The sequence below is a fragment of the Eptesicus fuscus genome, chromosome 21 (assembly GCF_027574615.1).
Source record: "Eptesicus fuscus isolate TK198812 chromosome 21, DD_ASM_mEF_20220401, whole genome shotgun sequence".
Lineage (NCBI taxonomy): Eukaryota > Metazoa > Chordata > Mammalia > Chiroptera > Vespertilionidae > Eptesicus > Eptesicus fuscus.
The window spans coordinates 12,757,971-12,780,691 of record NC_072493.1 but is presented as its reverse complement, the minus strand read 5'-3'; the positions used below and the strand labels follow the sequence as shown (position 1 = coordinate 12,780,691).

Sequence of the window (22,721 nt, the reverse complement as noted above, 5' to 3'; positions counted from 1 at the left end):
TCATTGAAAAGAAGGTAAACAGTTGGTGATATCAGCAAACTTAAAGGGGAAAAAATTCATTAGAGCACATTATATGCCAAATATTTATATACCAAATATATGATGAGTAAAGATGTTAACCAGGCTGGGGTCTAGGTTAAACAGCAAACAAAGGAAGGCAGCCCAGAGTCAGCTGGGATATTGGGATATAGACAAGTCACAAAGCTGAGTTTATCTGCAGTTATCAGGATTGATCAGCTCAGGGTCTATTTCTAAGGTCTTCTCTACTCAGCACCACCCCCAATAAATAAATAAATAAACAAACAAACAAATGTATGTTAATGAAACATGAGTAATTAAAGGAGTATCATCATGTAAATAGGAATTTTATATACATCCAAAATATTGAATAACATTTAAAACCCATCAAAACAGCTTTTTTAGAAAATATTTTATTAATTGATTTCAGAGAGGAAGAGAGAGAGAAACATCAATGATGAGAGAGAATCATTGATTGGCTGCCTCCTGCACACCCCACACTGGGGATCGAGTCCACAACCCGGGCATGTCCCTGACAGGGAATTGAACCATGACTTCCTCGTTCATAGGTGATGCTCAACTACTGAGCCATGCCGGCCAGGCAAAACAGCTTTTTAAGAAATGATTTAAAAAAGATTTTTAAAAATTGAATTGTAGAGAGAGAGAAAGGGGGAGAGAGAGAGCAACATCAATGTGAGATTGAAACATTGATGGGGTACCTCTTGCATGTCCTCTACTGGAGATGGTGCCTGAAACCTGGGCATGTGCCCTGACCAGGAATTGAACTGACAGCCTTTTGGTGCATGGGACGATGCCCAAAAAACTGAGCCACACCGGCCAGGACCAAAAAATGATTTGTATTTATTTATTTTTGCCAAAAAAGCCCAAATGATCAATATGGGTCTTAGAAGGAGTTAAGGTTTGACACTTGATTTATAACTAAAATTCCTAAAGTTAAACTTGAGCAATTTTATTTGTGGCAAAAAAAGTTCACTTTAAAATAATCTAGTAGTTACTTTTTAAAAGTTTTTTTTAATTAAGGTGAAAAGCCCATGACATAAAGGATGTACTTGTTAAAGTACAAAGTAGATGGTTTGATACTTGATAATGTCATACTTTTGTGACTGACTTTTTAAGATTTTTGCTTACTGAGATGTTTTGAGATTTTTCCATTAAAGAAAATTTACAACCCTAGAGTCTTTAGCTTTTTATTTGTTTTATACTATGAGGACAGTGCTAGCTTTGATTTTTTTGTAAAAAATTTTTTGAGATATTTTTTATTCAGAGAGGAAGGGAGAGGGAGAGGGAGAGAGATGGAAACATCAGTGATGAGAGAGAATCATTGATTGGCTGCCTCTTGCATGCCCCACACTGTGGAATGAGCCTGCAAGGTGGGCATGTGCCCTGACCGGGAATCAAACCGTGACCTCCTGGTTCAGTGGTCGGCAAACTCATTAGTCAACAGAGCCAAATATCAACAGTACAATGATTGAAATTTCTTTTGAGAGCCAAATTTTTTAAACTTAAACTTCTTCTAACGCCACTTCTTCAAAATAGACTCACCCAGGCCGTGGTATTTTGTGGAAGAGCCACACTCACGGGGCCAAAAAGCCGCAGTTTGCCCACCACGGTCGTGGTTCATGGGTCGACGTTCATCCACTGAGTGAGCCATGCCTGCCAGGCGTAGCTTTGATTTTTACAGTTAAAAATGAACCAAGCTACCCTAGCGGGTATGGCTCAGTGGATAGAGCATCCGCCTGCGGACTGAAGGGTCCCAGATTCTATTCCAGTCAAGGGCACGTGCCCAGGTTGCAGGCCCGATCCCCAGTAGGGGGCGTGCAGGAGGCAGCCGATCAAAGATTCTCTCTCATCATTGATGTTTCTAGCTCTCTCTCTCCCTCTCCCTTCCTCTCTGAAATTAATAAATAAATATATAAAAAATGAATCAAGCTATTTTGTTTAAACATTCTTTTACTAGATACCTAGCTTCACAAAGAAGATATACCTCAATAATAGAGAATTTAAAATTGGCAAGTGTTTGATGTAGTTTATCAATATTATTTGCCATTATAAAAGGTATCTTCTGATGCTCTTTATTAGTGTACTGATTGTATATCTCTGAGTTAATTTAATGTTATATAAATCTTTACTTTTCAAATTCAAAGTTTTATTCTCAGGGTTTGTTCATTATTAAATATTGACTTTCTAGTATATTGTGTGTAGTATCTTATCTACTGCCACTTTTTAAAAGGGGAGAAATATCTTAGATACAATATGTATTTTTGATATGTGTACTTTTGTCATATATCACTTTAACATCCATCTTTTTCATATGCAAAGGTGAGTTATTCCTAGATCATTGTCTAATCTTTAATCTGCAGTATTTTACTTCGTTTAGGGCTTGGAAATCTAATTCATGTGTTCTTTATAATCTACTGTCTTAGATAAATTTATTTTCTCATTTTTCAGTTTTTATTGATATTTTTTACTCAACAGTTTTGCTTTATCTTGTGTTAAATGAGGTAATGTACTACTTAAAACTCTTGGCACAATCCTTGGTCTCGTGGTGCTCATTAAATGGTGGTAGTTAACATTTCTTTAAAAAACATACATATGCCCTACCGGTTTGACTCAGTGGATAGAGCGTCGGCCTGCAGACTGAAGGGTCCCAGGTTCAATTCCAGTGAAGGGCACATACCTTGGTTGCGGGCACAACCCCAGTAGGTAGTGTGCAGGATGCAGCTGATCGATGTTTCTCTCTCATCGATGTTTCTAACTCTCTATCCTTCTCCCTTTCTCTCTGTAAAAAATCAATAAAACATATTTAAAAAAATAAAAAATAAAAAACATACATACAAAAAATTGGTGATAGGTTATTTTTAACCTCCTTTTTCCTAGACCTTTTTCCCTATACTAAACGAAAACATATTGGAGAGCCAGTCATTTAAATCTTACTTAGATAAGTTGGAATATGCATCATAGACATTTTTATTTTAACCTCTTAATTCTATTATTCTTTTCAATTTTGCCTCCTTTCTCATATCTTTGTGTAAATATAAGAACTGATGGTTATTCACTTTTAATTATGTTTTTCTACTTTCTTGAATGAAGTTATTACTGACTCAGTATGGTGTAAAGATGGTTGACTTGCAAACCATACTAAGTATAATTGGATATTTAAATCAGTATGAAAAAAGGGAAGTTGCTTGTATGGTTTCCTATAGAATTTAATGGTGTGTTTGTACAGTGCATTAGGTACTGTGCAGGAGGATTTGGTTATTGCTGAGCCTTACTTTCATCTTTTTCTTTAGACTTGAATGCAGAGAGAATAGAATATGTACTAGGTGATTGAGTCAATGATAAGCTTTCAGTATTGAATTTGGAATAATTTTTATTTTTTTAAATTTTTTTTTATTGATTTCAGAGAGGAAGGGAGAGAGAGAGATAGAAATATCAATGATGATAGAGAATAATTGATCAGTTGCCTCCTGCATACTGCCTACTGGGGATCAAGCCTGCAACCCAGGCATGTACCCTTAATGGGAATCAAACCCGGGACCTTTCAGTCCGCAAGCTGATGCTGTATCCACTGAGCCAAACCAGCTAGGGCTGAAGAATTATTTTATATTATGTTTCTTTGATTTTTTTTGATGGAGGTAGAGTATGCTCCTGGGGGTATTAGTAGCATTTTGTGATGGAGAATAGTGAAGTGTATTTTAGTGAGTATGAGAAAAATTGAGGAAAAAAATTTCATGTCATAATGTTTTGTTAAGAGTACTGCTATGTAAGAGCATTTCTATGCCTGTGTTTTCTTAGATTTCCCCATTTGCCAATACAGAAGGAATATTTGGGCAATATATTCTAAACTATTTGCGGAGGTAGTTCTGTAATAATTTTATTTGATGATATAACAATTAAAACTTGGGTATTAATGTACATGACCAAGAAATTGTGTGTGTGTGTGTGTGTGTGTGTGTGTGTGTGTGTCTGTTTGTCTGGTAAGCCCTGTATCTAAGGGCATTTAAAATATTAATTTAGAGTAAGTTGTAGAATCAACTTATTATTATGACTTGTCTTTTTGTGGCAACCAGTAATATTTGCCTAAAATTATATGTATTTCAAGCTCTGCTTTTGAATGTTGCTCTTATGTTTATTTTTTATTTTTATTTTTTTCAATATGGTTTTGTTGATTTTAGAGAGGGAGAGAGAGGAGAGAGAGAGAGAGAGAGAGATAGAAACATAAATTATGAGAGAGAATCATTGATTGGCTGCCTCCTGCATGCTCCCTACTGGGGATTAAGCCTGCAACCCGGGCATGTGCCCTTGATTGGAATCGAGCCCGGGACCCTTCAGTCCTCAGGCTGACGCTTTATCCACTGAGCCAAACCAGTTAGGGCTTATGTTTATTTTTTCAATGAAGTGTGATCAGAAAGACATTTTTGTTAAGAAAATGTGGAATTTGTTTTTCTTGAGAGAAAGCAATGAAATACTGCTATATAAAATGGAAATCTTTTAAGAGCATATAATGAGTTGAATGTGTCCTTTATATTCCTTCTTAATATTGAGGAGTTGAACATTCAATATGGTGGTGTTTTATTTTATTTTTAAAAATTATTTTATTATTTATCTGTTTGTTTTTCAACATCATCATTTTTTTTTTTAATCCTCACCCGAGGGTATTTTTCCGTTGATTTTTAGAGAGAGAGAAAGACAGAATGAAATATTGATGTGAGAGAAACATCTATTGGTTGCCTCCTGCACTCGCCCTGGAGCCTTCAACTGAGGTACATGCCCTTGACCGGAATCAAACCCGGGACCCTTGAGTCCGCAGGCCACGCTCTATCCACTCAGCCAAACTGGCTAGGGCGGTGGTGTTTTATTTTAAATAAGAGGCGGGATTGAGGAAGCCATAATACAATGAAGTCAATTGCATTACTCTTAAGAGAATGAGATAGGAAACCTGAGTAAGTGGAGCCTCATTTGATAGTAAGCGGTAGTTTGCTCACAGCAGTAACATAAATAAGGGAGGTGTTGTCTAAAGCTGTCCTGGTGGGTCAGGGGAGTAGACACAGCAGACTTGGCAGTAAGCCTGGCTTCTAAAACAAAATCCAAGTCATCAAATTTGCCCAGGCATGCCATATGAGGTTCAAGTAACAGTAGAATTTAAGAGTGAGTTTGTTCAGGGAGGCTTAGGAGAGTCACAAGCAGGAGCAAACTTTATTAACAGCCATAATTTTAATTCAAACATAGCATGTGTATGCATATATTTCTGCATATTTGGTAATCCTATATAATAAAAGCCTAATATGCAAATTGACCAAACGGCAGAATGAACGATTGGTCGCTATGATGTGCACAGACCATCAGGAGGCAGACACTTAACGCAGGAGCTGCCCCCAGCCCGCAGGCCCTGACCAGCCGTGGCTGGGGGCGGGGCTGGCGAGCAGGCAGCACCAGGGCAGCCAAGGTGATTGCCAGTGGGGGGAGGGGTAGCGATCACCCTGCCGGTTACCCCACAGATTGGCCCTGATCTCCAGCCGGGCCTAGGAACCTTACCCGTGCATGAATTTTGTGCACTGGGCCTCCAGTGTTTATATAAATACATTGCATGACTCTCACCTGTTTGCCTCACTTTGGTAAACTTTAGGAGAAAAGAACAATTGGACCTGTAAGATTTGTAGAATGGTCTATGAATTGTCTTTGAATTGATAGCTGAAATTTAATTGTTGGGACATTTCTAATTAACATATTGGTATTCTTGTGTGTAAGGCAAGAATGTTAAATTCAAAGGCTAACACAGGCCAAATAAGCAAGGTTTAATTTACGTGGGCCACAAAACAAAAGCTCAATTTTCATAGAAACATAGGTTTATTTCAAGAGAGACATGCTGAATACAAAGGACTGAAGTAAATGAGTAAACGTTAACATAAAATAATAGAGCATTGTAATAAAAATATTTCTTCTTGAACATTAACTTGCTAGACACTGAATAACTGCACAAATTAATAAGCGTAACGCAAGTAAACCTATTTTTCATGTTCTCCGAAAGTGATATATTTCCTTTTGCGCACACCAAACAAGTCAGTCCAAGACTAATGATGTGGCAATCGGCTGCTAAAATATTTGCTCCTAGTATTAGTGGAGAGAAATGTTGCGTCTATGCATAAGGCGCGTAAGGGAAATGAATGCAACACAATTATAGTAATCAGTCATTAGCGAACTTTGTACATTATTAATAATTATGTATAACAGAATATTGTAAAAATTAAGTTATGAAATTAAAAAATATATATATTTTATTGATTTTTTACAGAGAGGTGGGGAGAGGGATAGAGAGTTTAGAAACATCGGTGAGAGAGAAACATCAATCCCATGCCCTTGCCTGGAATTGAACCTGGCACCCTTCAATCTGCAGGCCAACGCTCTATCCACTGAGCCAAACAAGTCAGGGCAAGTTATGAAATTTTTATTAAAACGTTTTTTACATACCATTATATTGGCTGGGTTGCATGCAGCCTGTGGGCCATGAGTTTGACATGCTTGGTATAAGGGAACTACATGTCTGTGACAGCCTGAAAACCCCAGGTACACTAGAGAAGTAACTTGAAGGCTTCATTTTCTGACAAAATGTACGGTTTCAATATGTTTTATGTTACAGAAGCAGGTAAGAGTTTTAATGTTTTAAACATGTTTTCATAAAAAAATTAAATATGATTTTTTGTTGCCTTAAAATAAATTTCTAACCCTGGCCGGTAATGCTCAGTGGTTAGAATGTTGGCCCGAAGACTGAAGGGTCTCAGGTTTGATTCTTGGTTAAGGGCACATACCTGGATTGCAGGTTCTATCCGATCCGAGCCCTGGTCAGGGCATGTGCGGGAGGCAACCAATTGATGTGTCTCTCTCACATCAATGTTTCTCTTTCTCTTCTTCCTCTCTCTTCCTCTCCCTCTCTCCCTTCTACTTTCTAAAAAAATCAATGGATACTTACCTGGCAGGGGAGATACCATGATCACGAAGGTGGTTTTCCCAGGGCGAGGCTTATCCATTGCACTCCGGATGTGCTGACCCCTGCGATTTCCCCAAATGTGGGAAACGAAACCGACTGCATAATTTGTGGTAGTGGGGGACTGCGTTCGCGCTCTCCCCTAAAAAAAAAAAAAAAAAAAAGTAAAAAAATCAATGGAAAAAGTATCCTTGGGTGAGGATTAACAACAAAAAGAATTTCTATATTTCTTAATTTTGTGTTACATTTTCTTCATCTTTGGTGTTTAATTAGAAAAATAGGTAGGATTATGTGAGCTTTGAAATTATAAATTTTTTCAGTAATGTTGATTTGTATTATATATAAAAATATTTGTAAAAGCATTTATTCCCCCATCAAGTTAATCATTGGCCAGAACACTGTAATGGACAGTTTGTGAGTTATACCTAAATATTTTTTAGTATTGCTTTAAAAGAAAAAAGGTTGTTAAATAAAAATTACATTCAGGAAAAAATGACATTCAAAAATTGCTGAAGCTAGATCATGGGTATATGGGAGCTTATTATAATCTCTGTACCTTTGTGTATGTTTTAAAATTTCCATAATAAAAAATAAAAAAAAAATAAAAAAACTCTTCAAGTTCTTCAAGGTGCAGATTAGGGTAGGAAAAATGTTCACTTTAAAAAATAGCATTGTGAAGTTAATAGGATTTGCTATTATATGTAATTTTTAAAAATTGGTTTAACAAACAAATAAAAATTAGTTGTGGTATGTCTGATTTATAAAACCTATTTCTCTTTTTGATTGGGTAATATTAGTAGTGGGATGGTGAAGTGAGTTACTGGTGTATATAAATATGAAGTAGACTGATTTTTATATACTTTCGAGTAGGTATTTCTTAATTTTTAAAATATTTTCTAAGAAGTGAATATATGGGATCAGAAAAATTTACTTATTTTGTAATTGAACGGTTTAAAATTATTGTTACATTTATTTTTTGAAAATTAAAAAGAAATTAATGTTTGATCATGTTGCTTGTATCCATCAGTCTAATATTTATTGAGTATTGTCAATTCACTTGAACTTTTAAATTTATGAAATGAAACTATAGCCCTGACTGGTTTGGCTCAGTGGATAGAGTGTCAGCCTGGGGACTGAAAGGTCCCAGGTTCGATTCCAGTCAAGGGCATGTACCTTGCTTGCAGGCACATCTCCAGTGGGGGGTGTGCAGGAGGAAGCTGATCGATGTTTCTCTCTCATCGATGTTTCTAACTCTCTATTCCTCTCCCTTCCTCTCTGTAAAAAAATCAATAAAATATATTTAAAAAAAAAAGAAATGAAACTACAAAACTTGGTCTTAATTATAAGAACAGATTTTTAATCTTACTATGTAATTTATAGAGATTAATTCACAAAAATGGAAATTTATATCTTCCATTTTGCCATTTGTGAGATCATATTGAATATTATGATTGGATATTAAATATTAAAGGAATACAAGTTTTAACCTTGTCCTTTATTTAAGGAAAGTCTTTGAGGAAATATAAAAAATTTTATCTAAATGTTACTTTTAATTTTTTTTATTCCAACATAAGAAATTAAGGAAACTTGATATTTCCTCTGTTATCAACATTTATAGTTTTCACTTCCGTTCAATAAAGTTTCTTCAATTAAAAATAACATTCAGGAAAAAAATGACATTCAGAAATTGTTGAAGCTAGATGATACATATTTAGGGACTCATATTCTCTGTGTTTGAAAACTTAGTACAAAGTTTTGAAACTTTTTATTTTATTTTTATTTATTGATTTTTAGAGAGAAAATGAACATCAGTTTGTTTGTTCCACTTATTTACGCATTCATTGGTTGATTCTTGTATGTGCCCTGACTGGGATTGGACCTGAACCTTGGCCTGTCGGGATGACACTTAATCAATTGAGCTATGGGGCCAGGGCTTGAAACCTTTCTGACCAAGATATAGAGTAAGAAATACATTTAACATTTCAACCTAGCACAACCATACATATTTATACACAGAAAATAGAAGTTTCACATAAAAGTGTTTATCTTTAAGCTATGGCATTACCCTGACATTTTCTTTTTCATTATTTTAAAAAACGAGAGGCCTGGTGCACTAAATTTGTTCACTGCGGTGGCGCGGGCGGGGGGGGGGGGCGCCTCTCATCCCAGCCTGCGCCCTCTCACAGTCTGGGAGCCCTCAGGGGATGTCCGACTGATGGCTTAGGCCCGCTCCCTGGGGAGCGGGCCTAAGCTCTCAGACATCCTTAGCGCTGCCGCGGAGGTGGGAGAGACTCCCACCGCTGTGCTCGCCAGCCATGAGCCCAGCTTCTGGCTGAGAGGTGCTCCCCCTGTGGGAGCGCATTGATCACCAGGGGGCAGCTCCTGCATTGAGCGGCTGCCTTCTGGTAGTCAGTGTGCATCATAGCGACCAGTCATTCCGCTCTTCGGTCGATTTGCATATTAGCCTTTTATTATATAGAATTCATGGCTTACTAATAGATCACTACCTTCAGTTTGAAAAACAACTCTAGGAGATGGTTTCATAGTTCTGATTATATTAAAACTGTTCATTGGGATGTTCTTGTTATTCAAGCCACATTTCCTATGTCTAAGGTGACCAGATTTTAACATTGGTAAAGCGGGACACCATTGACGGGGGGGGGGCGGTTCATGATTAAAAATTTGGTCTATATGGAGCAACAAAAATTTTCATAGAATGCAAAAATAGTATTGTAATATATTTTTTTAAAATTTCAACATAAGTACAATTTACAAATATAATAAAAAATTATGTATAGTATTTTATTCTTTGGCATATTTCTCATTTGAGTGAATTTTTTTTAGTAGATTGCTGTTGTTGTTTAAAAGGTCATGAATTTGCTGTAACGTAAGTCGTAAGTGTCACTTTCAAGGCCGGCGCTAGACTTCTTGCCGCCACTATAAAATATAAATAATACGAGTACTGTCTGCTAAATTCAAGAAAATTTATGTATTTATGAAATAAATAAATAAATTACTTACCTAAATTATCTGAATAGCTGATTTGTAATGACATCACTTGTTTAACTAGCTTACTAGCACGCAGTACGATGTGTATCGTCTGAGAGACAGTTACAAAATGTTTTCATCGTTGCCAATCCCAAAAAATGCCATTGTTCATTAAGTCCAAACAATGGTGGTCGAATTCTAACAACTGATCAACAATGCGGACTTTGATAAGCAGTTCTCGATAATCAGTTCTCAACAATTATTTGTTATTATTAAAGTTTAACATTATAAAATTAACAAAAATAATATAAAACTCATATCCTGGCTAAATAGCCACATGGCCGCCGAAAACCGTATATTCTCGTCCCGTTCTCCTGCCGTTCCCTAGCTTGTCGTGCATTCTTTCCAAAAGTCGGAACTTTTTTAAAAGGGCGCGGGACGCGGGACAAATTATTAAAAATCGGGACTGTCCCGCCAAAAGCGGGACATCTGGTTACCTTACTTACCTATGTCTGTTCTTTGATACTTTTTATTTTATTTTATTATTTTTTAATTCATTGATTTTAGAGAGAGAGAGAGAGAGGAAGGGCTAAAGAGGGAGAGGGGGAGGGAAGGAGAGAGATCCTTTTGTTTTGTTGTTCCACTGATTTATGCATTCATTGGTTGTTTCTTGTATGTGCCCTGAGCAAGGATTGAACCCACAACCTTGGAGGAGGACACTCTAACCAACTGAGCCTGTAATTAACCTCTGATTACGGGGAGCTCTGCCCTCTTGAACTTTATCCCCATCCACTCCAAAGGGAAGCAGGGTTGGCTGGACCCAGGCCTTTCCCCTGGACCTTGCAAAAAAAAATGAATGGCGATTGGAAAGTTCACGAAAGGCTGCGGCTCTTATTTCTGATACACAGTGACTTCTCTGGGAATGTAATGCTATATCAAGTGAGGGAACATTGTATTGTTTTGTTTCAAATATTATCAAGAATTCAGCACTTTGGAAAATGAAGTCACCACGAAAGGCTCCGAGGTTTCCTCATCTTGGAATCCTCTTACTACTGCTTTTTAATACATTTTTTAAAAATTATTTTTGATTGAATTAGGTCAGTGATGGGCAACCTTTTGAGCTTGGTGTGTCAAACTTCGCCAAAAAACTGAGCATAACTCGGGTAGTGTGTCACTTTGAGGAAAAAACATTATTTCGCAAATGTTTCATCCTCAGGAGCAGCAAATGTTTCATCCTCGGCATGCGGCCGCCTCAGCGGCTGCGTGTCATCAGAAATGGCTACGCGTGTCAGTGCTGACACGCGTGTCATAGGTTTGCCATCACTGAATTAGGTTATTGTTTTTTAGTGGGTTAATTGGTTGCTAAATTTTGCCACTTCCTGAAAATAAGTTGTATCTTTCCTTTTGTCTCTTCTCTACGCCAAAGCCAAGTCTTGGTCATCTCCTGTTTGGGTTTCTATAATTTTCTCTTAATATTATATTCCCCCAAATTCAGTTGTTGTTTTTTTAAATATATTTTATTGATTTTTTACAGAGAGGAAGGGAAAGGGATAGAGAGTTAGAAACATCGATGAGAGAGAAACATAGATCAGCTGCCTCCTGCACACCCCCTACTGGTGATGTGCCCGCAACCAAGGCACATGCCCTGACTGGAATCAAACCTGGGACCCTTCAGTCCGCAGACTGATGCTCCATCCACTGAACCAAACCGGTCACAGCCCAAATTCAGTTTTGAAAGTCACAGCTAAGGTTATCTTCCATTTCTGCTTCTTTGCATCTGTAACCTGCTTCCTCATTGGTCTTCCTCATTGTGCTCCGCTTGTTTTATATCCCTCACTCTCTACATTAATATCAGGTTCATCATCTTTAATTTTATTCATCTCTTTTTAGTCCCTTTTCCTTCACCCATTTGCCTGAACTGCCTCTGCCTCTGAACTGCCTCTGCCTCTGAACATGCTATTTCATAGTCTTTCCTTTTTTGTGAGGCAGTTTAGAAACATCATTTTGAAGTAGTATTGAGCTCTAGATTTGTGTTCTAGATTCATGACTATTGCTGGTTGTATAACATTGCTAAAAAAGTTTCAGGCTGCTGAAACCGGTTTGGCTCAGTGGATAGAGCGTCGGTCTTCGGACTGAAAGGTCCCAGGTTCGATTCCGGTCAAGGGCATGTACATTGGTTGCGGGCACATCCCCGGTGGGGGGTGTGCAGGAGGCAGCTGGTCGATGTATCTCTCTCATCGATGTTTCTAGCTCTCTATCCCTCTCCCTTTCTCTCTGTGAAAAATCAATAAAATATATTTAAAAGAAAAAGTTTCAGGCTAAGTTAGTCCTTTCATTTTTTTTTTTTAACATTTTTTATTGATTTTTTACAGAGAGGAAGAGAGAGGGATAGAGAGTTAGAAACATCGATCAGCTGCCTCTTGCACACCTCCTACTGGGGATGTGCCCGCAACCAAGGTACATGCCCCTGACCGGAATCGAACCTGGGACCCTTGAGTCCGAAAGCCGATGCTCTATCCACTGAGCCAAACCGGTTTCGGCAGTCCTTTCATTTTATGAGAGGAAATTAAGGTTCAAGTTGACTTGCCCAAGGTCATTTAACCTAGTTAGTTACAAAACAGAGACCCAGGACCTCTGGCTCTTAGTTTTTTGTTCTTCTCCAGTAAATTGTTTAATTTATGCTTGAAAATCTTAGAGGGGTTTCCCCCCCCCCCCCACATCCTATAATTTTGATAAAAATGTAACTTTCTTTTTTGTTTGTATTCTGTTAGGTAAATATTTAATTCAGTGTTATTGAGTACCTATTATGTGCAGGGTATTTTTATATACATTATCTCCAAGTCTCAAGATAACTGGAATAGGTAAGTATTTCTATTTTATACCCTAGGTAGAATTGACCATCTGGAAAGTAGAAGAATTGGTATTTGAACCCTGGTTTTTTTACTTGGGTTCTTCCTACTATGCAACTTGCTTCACCACTACTCCCAGAAAGAGTTTAGTACAGAAATATTCAATTTTTCCTTTGGTGAAGCCAATACTCATGGCAAACACATGGAATCAAACATATTTGAGCCAGGATTTACAATTCACACGTGTATTACTGTGATTAGATTTTTCTGCTTTTGACTCAAAATGGCTGCTTGAGGGAAGCCTCTTACTCCTTGCCTGCTCAAGATATTTTAAAGTGGTAGTAGTGAGGAGCTCTGGCCAGGTAGCGCAGTTGGTTAGAGCATTGCCCCAATAAGCCAACATTCCCTGTTCCATCCCTGGTCAGGGCTTATACACTGAATGGCCAGATTATTATGATCTCTGAATGCATAATAATCTGACCACTCAGTGTGTGTGTGTGTGTGTGTGTGTGTGTGTGTGTGTGTGTGTATTTTAGAGGCCCAGTGCATGAATTCGTGCATGGGTGGGGTCCGGCCAGCCTGGCCAGGGGGAGGGGACATGGGCGGTTGGCCAGCCTGCCTGCTGGTCGAACTCCTGGTCGAGGGGACAATTTGCATATTAGCCTTTTATTATATAGGAGGATATACACTGAGTGGCCAGATTATTATGCATTCAGAGATCATAATAATCTGGCCACTCAGTGTATGTTTCCCTGTCTCTCCCCACCTCCCCCTTCTCTCTCTAAAATGAGTAAATTAAAAAAATTTATTTATTTATTTATTTATTTATTTATTTATTTATTTATTTATTTTTTAATGGTAGCAGTGATATAGCCAAGCCAATAGAGAGTCTGCACAGCTAACTGTGCTAGGCCCAAATTTGGCTCTTTTGGGCCTTTTCTCTTTGATTCCTTGTGGACCTAGAGGTCAAGAGGCCTTGTAGTTTAAAACCCTTTGCACTCGGTTGTCGAGTGTGACTCGACACAGTTAGCAGTAGAATAAAGGAATCGAAAAAAGCAAGCGAGTGCAAAGGGTTAAGTGCTGAGGATTTGGCCTTTCTCTTTGGTAACTCCCCCCCATGTTGTGCTGGTTACAGTTTGATTTGTGGCCTTCACAGTCTATATTGCACTCCATATTTAAAATTTAAAACATTTTTAGATTTGTCATTAAAACTGCCCTGAACCTAAATGAGGGGAAAGTTCAGAATTTTAAAAATGCTAAATTACTAGTTAGGGCAGTTTTTTTTTTTTTTTTTAACATTTGCTTTCACATGTTCCAAAAGATATATGAGTACTACTTATTTCTTTGGTTGAATTTAGAACCCAAGTAAAACTGTTCTACCTTCTGTAGCTACTAACACTGACACACATTTTTCCCCTTGATATTTTGATCAATTTGCCATCTGCCAATTATTTTTATCTCCTAAGATCAGTACTGCCTGTTGGGCTTTTCTTTGCCTAATACCTATTTCTTTTTACACATATCCAGTTGTTTCTGAGCTTTTTCAGAACTCTCTTTTTCAGAGCAAAGACAAGAAGGCTCTTTTGTTATGTTACCTAGTAAATATTGACTGATCCCTATTTTGAAACTCTTATTGACTTTTATCATCTGATCACTTGAAAGGAATAGTAATTCTTTAAGTTTTCTAGTTTAAACATTTGCAATTAGTTACATTTGGTTGGGGACGAGAAAGAGATAGAAACACTGGCTTCACATGGCTCTATTCTTTAAAAGTAAGGGAAGGACTTTTCCAGAAACCTACAGCAAACTTAACCTCTCATTTATTGACCAAAATTGGGTTACTTTCCTTTTCCTAAATTAGTCTCTGGTAAAGACTGATGGAATTATTCTTAGCCAGCCAGGCCCATCCCTTTGGCTGGAGGATGTGGTTGGCTTCTCCTGAAGCACATGGCTAATGGAAGAGGAGCAGATATATGGAAGAAAATCTGTTGGGAGGGAGGAGAAAATAGATGCCGAGGTGGGGGTTGGAATCAACCAAAATAATCCTCTGCACTTACTATTCATAGTATGCTAGCAATTGAGGAACTTTAAAATATAAACACGATTTTTACTATGCAATTACTTTTTCTGGCCTTGGCTTTTACTATGTAATTACTTTTTCTGGTATTGGCTTTTTCTCTTATGTTGTAAAAGTTCTTGGGGGTGGACATGGGAGCTTATATAAGTGCAGAGAATGAAGTATGGCTAGTAGATTTCTGTGTTCCTTGTGGTTCAAGTGGAATCAGATAGTCAAGCAAATATACAGAAGCATAAAGACAGAGTCATCTAATTAAGCCAATCCTGATTTTTCAAAATAGAGATAATAAAGTATTTAAAAATTTTTTTTAAAGTGTGTTATTTTACTCTCTGTCTTTAAGGTTACTCTGAAAGATAAAATAGAAGGATATGATCTGGGAAGAGAAAGTAGAAACCAGATAAGAACATTGTATAACATCTTAAAAGGGAAGGGACCATTAGCTGAGTGAATACACTAAACTATTCAATCTTTTAATAAAACTTATTGTGTTACTTTATTGGAGTGGACATGTAAATAATACAGGTACGGAGAAGGCCCTCTGAGAGCATAATTGACAGCTTAACTTTTGAGAGGTCAGAGAAGAAGTTACAATTGAGCTAAATCCAGTATATTGTGTTTCCTAGGTAGATAAGGTAGGAAGTACATTTCAGGCCCGTTGATGACCACACCCAAAGACACAAGTTAGAGAGAGCATAGTCCTTTAATTTGGAAAGGTTGAAGAGCAGGGTATAGTAATCAGATGTGGCTAGGGATGGAGAGCCTATTATGCTGTAGTGAGGAGTTTGGCTTCTAGATTGAAGATAGCAAGGAGCCACTAAAGGATTCCGAGCTGGACAGGAATGTCAGATTTGTCTTAGATCTCTCTGCTACACTGTGGATAATGGGTTGAGTAAGGCAGGAATGGAGATGGGGCAAATGTTGTAAGGCAGGAATGGAGGTGGGGGCCAATGTTGAGAAATGATAAGGGCAGAGGAGTAAAGATGACAAGGTGGGAATAAAGCTGAGACAGATTTAGGAGAAAGAAATCAATAGGACCTGGTATCAGTTGAATAAGGAAAGGAAGGAAGCTAGGATTATTTTTATTTTTCTAGTTTGGGTCAGTTGTAGATGGAGAAACAAGTTTGAAGGTAGAGAGAAGGGGAAGATGATTCAATTTAGTAAAATGTGCCACGTACTATGAGAGGTCTGAGAAGCTTATATATCATTTTACCAGAAGGATCAAGTGTAGAGAAGAAACTAGACAAAATAAAAGAGGAGTTTTGGCTTCTGGAGAGTGTAAATTGTGGCAAGATGCTTGCGAAATGTATGATAAATAAGGGTTGTAAGATTTGTTATGCAGATAAGAGTACTTCTCCTTTTCCTGGTACTAGAGAGGGAACACCTTTATAAATGGAAATTTATGTCCTCTTTACAAAGAGAAATTTATGCCCTGCTTTTTTAGGCAGAAAGGGAGAGGCAAAGAGTTCTTCCTATGCCTGCTGTTTTTCATTTACCTTCAGCTCAGTCTTTATGCCAAAGTGGCATGTTTTGATGTGGTATATTTGATCCCCTTCAATAATAAGCTGTACTTATTTAAAGTGTTCAGTTTGATAATTTTTGACACATGTATATCTATGAAATTTTCACTGCATTCAGGATAGTAAACATATTTATCACCCCCAAAGTTTCCTTACAATCATTCCCTCCCACTCACCTTTCCTAGACAACCATTGAAGTCACTATAGAAAACATATAAATGGAGTCATGAAGTATATACTCTTTTTTGGTTTGGCTTCTTCCACTTGGCATTGTTATTTTGAGATTTATCCACATTACTGAGCATATCAGTAGGTTATTCATTTTTATTGGAGAGTAGTTTCCATTATATGCATATAACACAACTATTTTACCCGTTCATCTCTTGATGGACTTTTAGATTGTTTCCAGGTTTGACCTATTACAAATAAAGCTGCTATGAATATTCATGCACTCATCTGTGTGTGGACATATTTCCTTTACCTTTGGATGATAGGTGTAAGTTTAACTTTTTGAGAAACTGCCGAACTTTGCTCAGGTGGATGTATCATTTCACATTTCTACTAGCAGTGGAAATGAACATTTCCACATCCTCACCAGTTGGTATGGTTAGTCCTTTTAATTTTAGGCATTCTAATTGGTGTATAGTGATATTTCCTTATGGTTTTATTTTATACTAGAGGCCCGGTGCATGAAAATTCATGCACTGGAGGGGTGGGGGTCCCTCAGCCCAGCCTGCCCCCTCTCACAGTCCGGGAGCCCTCAGGGGCAGGAGGCGACCTGGCGATCAGGGGAAGGCGACGCCCCATCACACCTCTGCTGCTGCCACTGCCGGCAGCGCAAGCCTCGGCTGGCCCTGGTTACCTGAGCCTTGGCTGGCCCTGGGCAGCTGGGCAGGTGACATCCGAGGCTAGCCTGTGCCTCGAGCCGGACCTGGGCGTCTGGGGGGCTGAGGGAACTGGGGGACTCTTGAGGCAGGCGCGTGGAGCAGGCGGGCCCGGCCTTGCCGTGCGCCTGCTGCCCTGGTGGGGCCAAGGGGACTGGGTGCCGCCATCTTGTGGCTGTGGGCGCTGCCATCTTTGAGGATGTGGCAGTCATTAGCATATTCCCTCCTTACTGGCTATGGGAGCCGCCATCTTTGAGGGTGGGGCAGTCAGTATATTCCCTCCTTATTGGCTGTGGGTGCCGCCATCTTTGAGGGCAGGGTAGTCAATTAGCATATTCCCTCCTTATTGGCTGTGGGCGCCGCCATATTTGCAATGGCTTGAGGGTCAATTAGCATATTCCCTCTTTATTAGATAGGATTCCCCTAATGACTAATGTCACTGAACATCTTTTTATGTGCTTTTTTTTGCTATCTGTATATCTCTTTTGGTGAAGTGTCTGTTCAGGTCTTGCCTATTTAAAACTTTTTATTTTGCATTAATTATAGTTTCTCTGGGTATCCTTCACTTGGTTTTCTCCAGTTTCATCTTGCATGACTATAGTATATCAGCACCAGGAAAATAACATTGGTACAATCCACCAAACTTACTCAGATGTCATCAATTTTACATGCACTCATTTGTGTGTTTGTAGTTCTATGCAGTTTATCACACATGTTGATTCGTGTAACCATCACCACAGTCAAGATACAGAACTGTTCCATTACCACAAAGTTCCATCTCACTAACTTCTTTATGGTCACACCCACTTTCCTCCTTCTTCCCCTCCGCAGTCTCTAATTCCTGGAAACCACTAACTATTCTCCATCTCCATAATTATATTTCAAGAAAATGTTATATAAATTGAGTCATATAGTATTTAATCTTTTAAGGTTGGGTTTTATCACTTAGTCTAATTCCTTAGCAATCCTTACAAGCTGTTGCATATATTAAGTTTGTTCCTTTTAATTACTAATTAACTAATTAATTACTAAGTAGTATTCCATGATATTTAACCTTTACCCATTGAAGGACATTTGGTTATTGCCAATTATTGGCTATTATGAATAAAGTTACCATGAACATTTATGTACAGGTTTTTGTGTGAATATGTTTTTATTTCTTTGGTTTTTAGTTCCCCAAAAATAGTTGCCTCCCAACCTCCAATATGGGAGTTTAGTATTGTAAGAAACTGCCAAACTTTTACATTCCCACCAGCAGAGCATACGTTGCCCAGTTTCTCTGCATCTTAGGCAGCATTTAGTGGTATCACTATTTCTTATTTCAGCCATTCTGAAGAGTAGTGGTATCTCATTACGGCTTTAAGTTATATTTCCCTAATGACTAATACTATTAAGCATTGTTTTTATCATCTATCATTTTTAGTCAAGTGTCCATTGAAGTATTTGCCTCTTTTAAAACTGGATTTTCTTAAGTGTTGAGAATTCTTTACTATTTTTAGGCACATCTTTTTATCAGATATACACCTTACAAAGAGTTTTTCCCAATCTATGGCTTGTCTTTTCATTAACAGTGTGTTTTACAGAAGTTTTTAGTTTTAGTGAAATTTGATTTATCAATTTGTTCTTTTATGGATTATACTTTTGATGTTATATCTAAGAAATCTTTGCTTAAACTAAGTTTGCAAATATTTTCTTTTAGGTTTTCTTTTGGAGGTTTTAGAGTTTTCAATTTTACATTTAGGTCTATGATCTATTTTGAGTTTTTTTGTGTGCGTATGATGTAAGGTATGGACCCAAGTTCATTGTTTTTGTGTGTTTTTTAATCCTCATCTGAGGATATGTTTCTAATGATTTTCAGAGAGAGAAGAAGGGAAAGAGTGAGATAGCGATGTGAGAGAAACATTGATCAGTTGCCTCCTATACATGCCCTGAACCTGCAATGTTTTTGGTATATGGAAGGATGCTCCAACCAGGTGAGCTACCTGGCCAGGCCCCAAGTTCATTGTTTTTAACATATGGATATCCAGTTCTTCTAGCTCCATTTATTGAAAAGGCTATCTCTAAAGTTCCAATTTCTCCACACCCTGGCTAATAATTTGAAAAGGCTGTCCTTTCTCCATGGCTTTGTCTTTGCACCTTTGTCAAAAATTAGTTGACTATACATGGGTGAGTTTACTTTTGGACTCTGTTCTATTTTGAGCTCTGTGTCCTTTACTGAAACTGCAATATCATGATTACTGTACCTTTATAATAACTCTTGAAATCAAATAGTGTCACTTTTTCAACTATGTTCTTTATCAAAATTTTTTGGCTATTCTAAAACCTTTGGCTTTTTATATAAATTTTAGAATCAGCTTGCTAATTTCTACAAAATTACCTATCAGAATTTTGATTAGGATTGTATTGAATCTATAGAACAGTTTTGGGAGAACTGCTATCAGTAATAAGTCTTCCAATCCATGAATAAAATGTCTCTCTTCATTTCCTTTATTATTTTATTATATATTTTTTATTATTTTATTACATATCACTATTTAAAAAAAATATATTTTATTGATCTTCCATAGAGAGGAAGGGAGAGGGATAGAGAGTTAGAAACATCGATGAGAGAGAAACATCGATCAGCTGCCTCCTGCACACCCCCCTTTGGGGTGTGCCCGCAACCAAGGTACATGCCCCTGACCGGAATCGAACCTGGGACACCCCCAGTCCACAGGCAGACGCTCTATCCACTGAGCCAAACCAGTCAAGGGAACCTCCTGTTAAGAGATTGAGAGCAGACAGAAGTCAGGTGGGAGGTGTCATCCTTGTCAGTAGCCTGAAGCCCAGGGGAAAAGTGCAAAGTAGTAAGGGATTAAGAGAAGAAATTCTATCTAAAAGAGCGCTGACCCTAGCTTAGTTGGTTAGAACATCCTCCCGATATGCTAGGGTTTGATTCCCAGTCTGGGTCCGGGCACATACAAGAATCAACCAGTGAATGCATAAATAAGTGGAACAAGTCAATGTCTGTCTCTGTCTCTGTCTCCATCTCTCTCTTCCCCCTCTCTCTCACAAATCAATAAATAAAAGATTGTTGTATTTGGGAGGAATGAAAGGACTATATTACATGAATTTCTTTCTAGAAAATATGCATTTTGTATGTATACTCATTGAAATTGTAAAGAGTAGTGTTCATATCACTTGGTAAAGGACTTACTGATGTGATTTATTACAGGACTACTTTAAATATATTTTATTGATTTTTTACAGAGAGGAAGGGAGAGGGATAGTTAGAAACATCGATGAGAGAGAAACATCGATTAGCTGCCTCCTGCACCCCCAGCACTGGGGATGTGCCCACAACCAAGGTACATGCCCTTGACCGGAATCGAACCTGGGACCCTTGAGTCCGCAGGCCGACGCTCTATCCACTGAGCCAAACCGGTTTCGGCTCACAATCTAATTTTTGTTTAGTGTGGTTTTATTCTGTATTTGTGTTGGAATCATAATTAGACCACTTTTTTCTCTCTCTCCTTTTAAGGGACGCCCCGCCCCCCCCCAGCTTCTCCTGGTCATTCTAAGTTTTGTCTTCCATAGTAGCAGCCATTGTCTAGCACAGTGGTCGGCAAACTGCGGCTCGTGAGTCACATGCGGCTCTTTGGCCCCTTGAGTTTTTAGCAAAGGCCAGCTTAGGAGTACCCTAATTAAGTTAATAACAATGTACCTACCTATGTAGTTTAAGTTTAAAAAATTTGGCTCTCAAAAGAAATTTCAATGGTTGTACTGTTGATATTTGGCTCTGTTGACTAATGAGTTTGCCCACCACTGGTCTAGCGTGTGTGTGTGTGTGTGTGTGTGTGTGTGTGTATTTAAACAAAAGCATACTAATACTTATTGTGTTCTCTGAGTTGTAAATTGACTGTATTTATTTTTTCCTACATGTGGATGTTAAGCTGTGATTGCAGCACTATTTCTATACTGTTTTATTAATGTTGACTTTGTTCCTACAATCAAGTATTGTAGTGCAATGTACTGTAAATGGTTGTCAAATGATTCTCCCATTTTTTTCTTTTTGTTGTGAGAATTCCTTTGATCAACTGTTCATTATTATTATTGTTTTTCAGCAATGATAGAACCCAAAAATAGTGGAATCATTTATTTTTTAAAACTCTTCTCAGGAAGTATTTGCTTTTTGTTTTGGTAGGATATAGTAGAATTGAGTACCTGTGTGAAATTCCACATTTATTCTAGCACACTGGGCTTCTTTTTTTTTTTTTTTAATATATTTTTATTGATTTTAGAGCGAGAGGAAGGGAGAAAGAGGAGAGAGAGGAAAAGAAAGAGAGAAATAGCGATGTGAGAGAAACATCAATGGGTTGCCTTCCGCACGCACCCCTATTAGGGACCTAACCTACAACCTGGGCATGTGCCCTGACTGGGAACTGAATCAACGATCTTTCTTCCATGTATGGGACAGCGCTCAACCAACTGAGCCATGCCAGCCAGGGCCACACTGTGCTTAATATGTTCTTGAATAAAGTGGATTTCCTTTGCTTAATAAACTTGGGGATAAATTAGTTCACTTTCTTTTGCTTCTTGTTGAAATTTCCCCCTGACTCTAGCTGTGTTCATATAATGTCATTTTCAACGTTAATTTTCCTACTTTTAAAATCACTAATCATTTTTGTTCTAATTTCCTTTCTAATGTGCTAATAATTTTCCTTTCCAAGTTTGGTGAATTGTCTTGAATTTAGCCAATTGATGGCTTGTTAAATCTCATTTTTCTTGCAAAGTTCTATTTCTTTTTTTTAAAGTTATTACAAGTATTATCGAAGTTGTTATACATGCTTTGCTTAAAAAATCAAAGTTCAGTAAAGCTTATTGTGGAAAAGTTCCTTGACTCTGCCTCTACCTCACTTTCCTTTTTCCCCTGCCTCGTGGCAATTGCTTTCATTTCTTTTATCAGTTTCTTTTGGTATTTGCCTTCAGATTTCTAGATAAAATGCTCTTACTGCTACTTAATGTTTTTCAGTTTTAACCATTTTCTTTTGACTTTCCATTGTAGAAAGTGAAGTTTAGTACATTGTCATTCCCAATTACACATGGGCACATTTCTCATCCCTCAATATAGTTATATCTTTATTGTGGTTAAATGAATATTGTTTTCATTATTATGACTTCATATTGTGCTATTCATAGCTAAGTCATGTGTTATAGTATTATTATTTTGCTTCCTTGTACAGTTTTTTTTTCTAGAATTAGCGATTGTTGTTATTATTTTTCTGTGTACTTATGCTAATTAATTCCTAAAGTGCCTGAATCTCATCTCAACACTTAAGTTAGTATGTCAATTTTATTTTCTTGGAGACTTCTCCCTCAGAGTCTTCTAAACTTTTGTAATCTGAA

At 37.7% G+C, this 22,721-nt stretch overlaps 1 protein-coding gene and 1 non-coding gene across 4 annotated transcripts in view; both read left to right on the top strand.

Moving 5' to 3' along the window:
- The window catches only part of NFATC3 (nuclear factor of activated T cells 3), a 103,924-nt gene that overhangs the window by 1,751 nt on the left and 79,452 nt on the right, over window positions 1-22,721 (top strand). The window lies entirely within an intron of this gene.
- Window positions 6,999-7,166, top strand: LOC129147831 (U1 spliceosomal RNA). Its single transcript, XR_008555048.1, has one exon. It is a non-coding gene; the product is annotated as a U1 spliceosomal RNA (small nuclear RNA).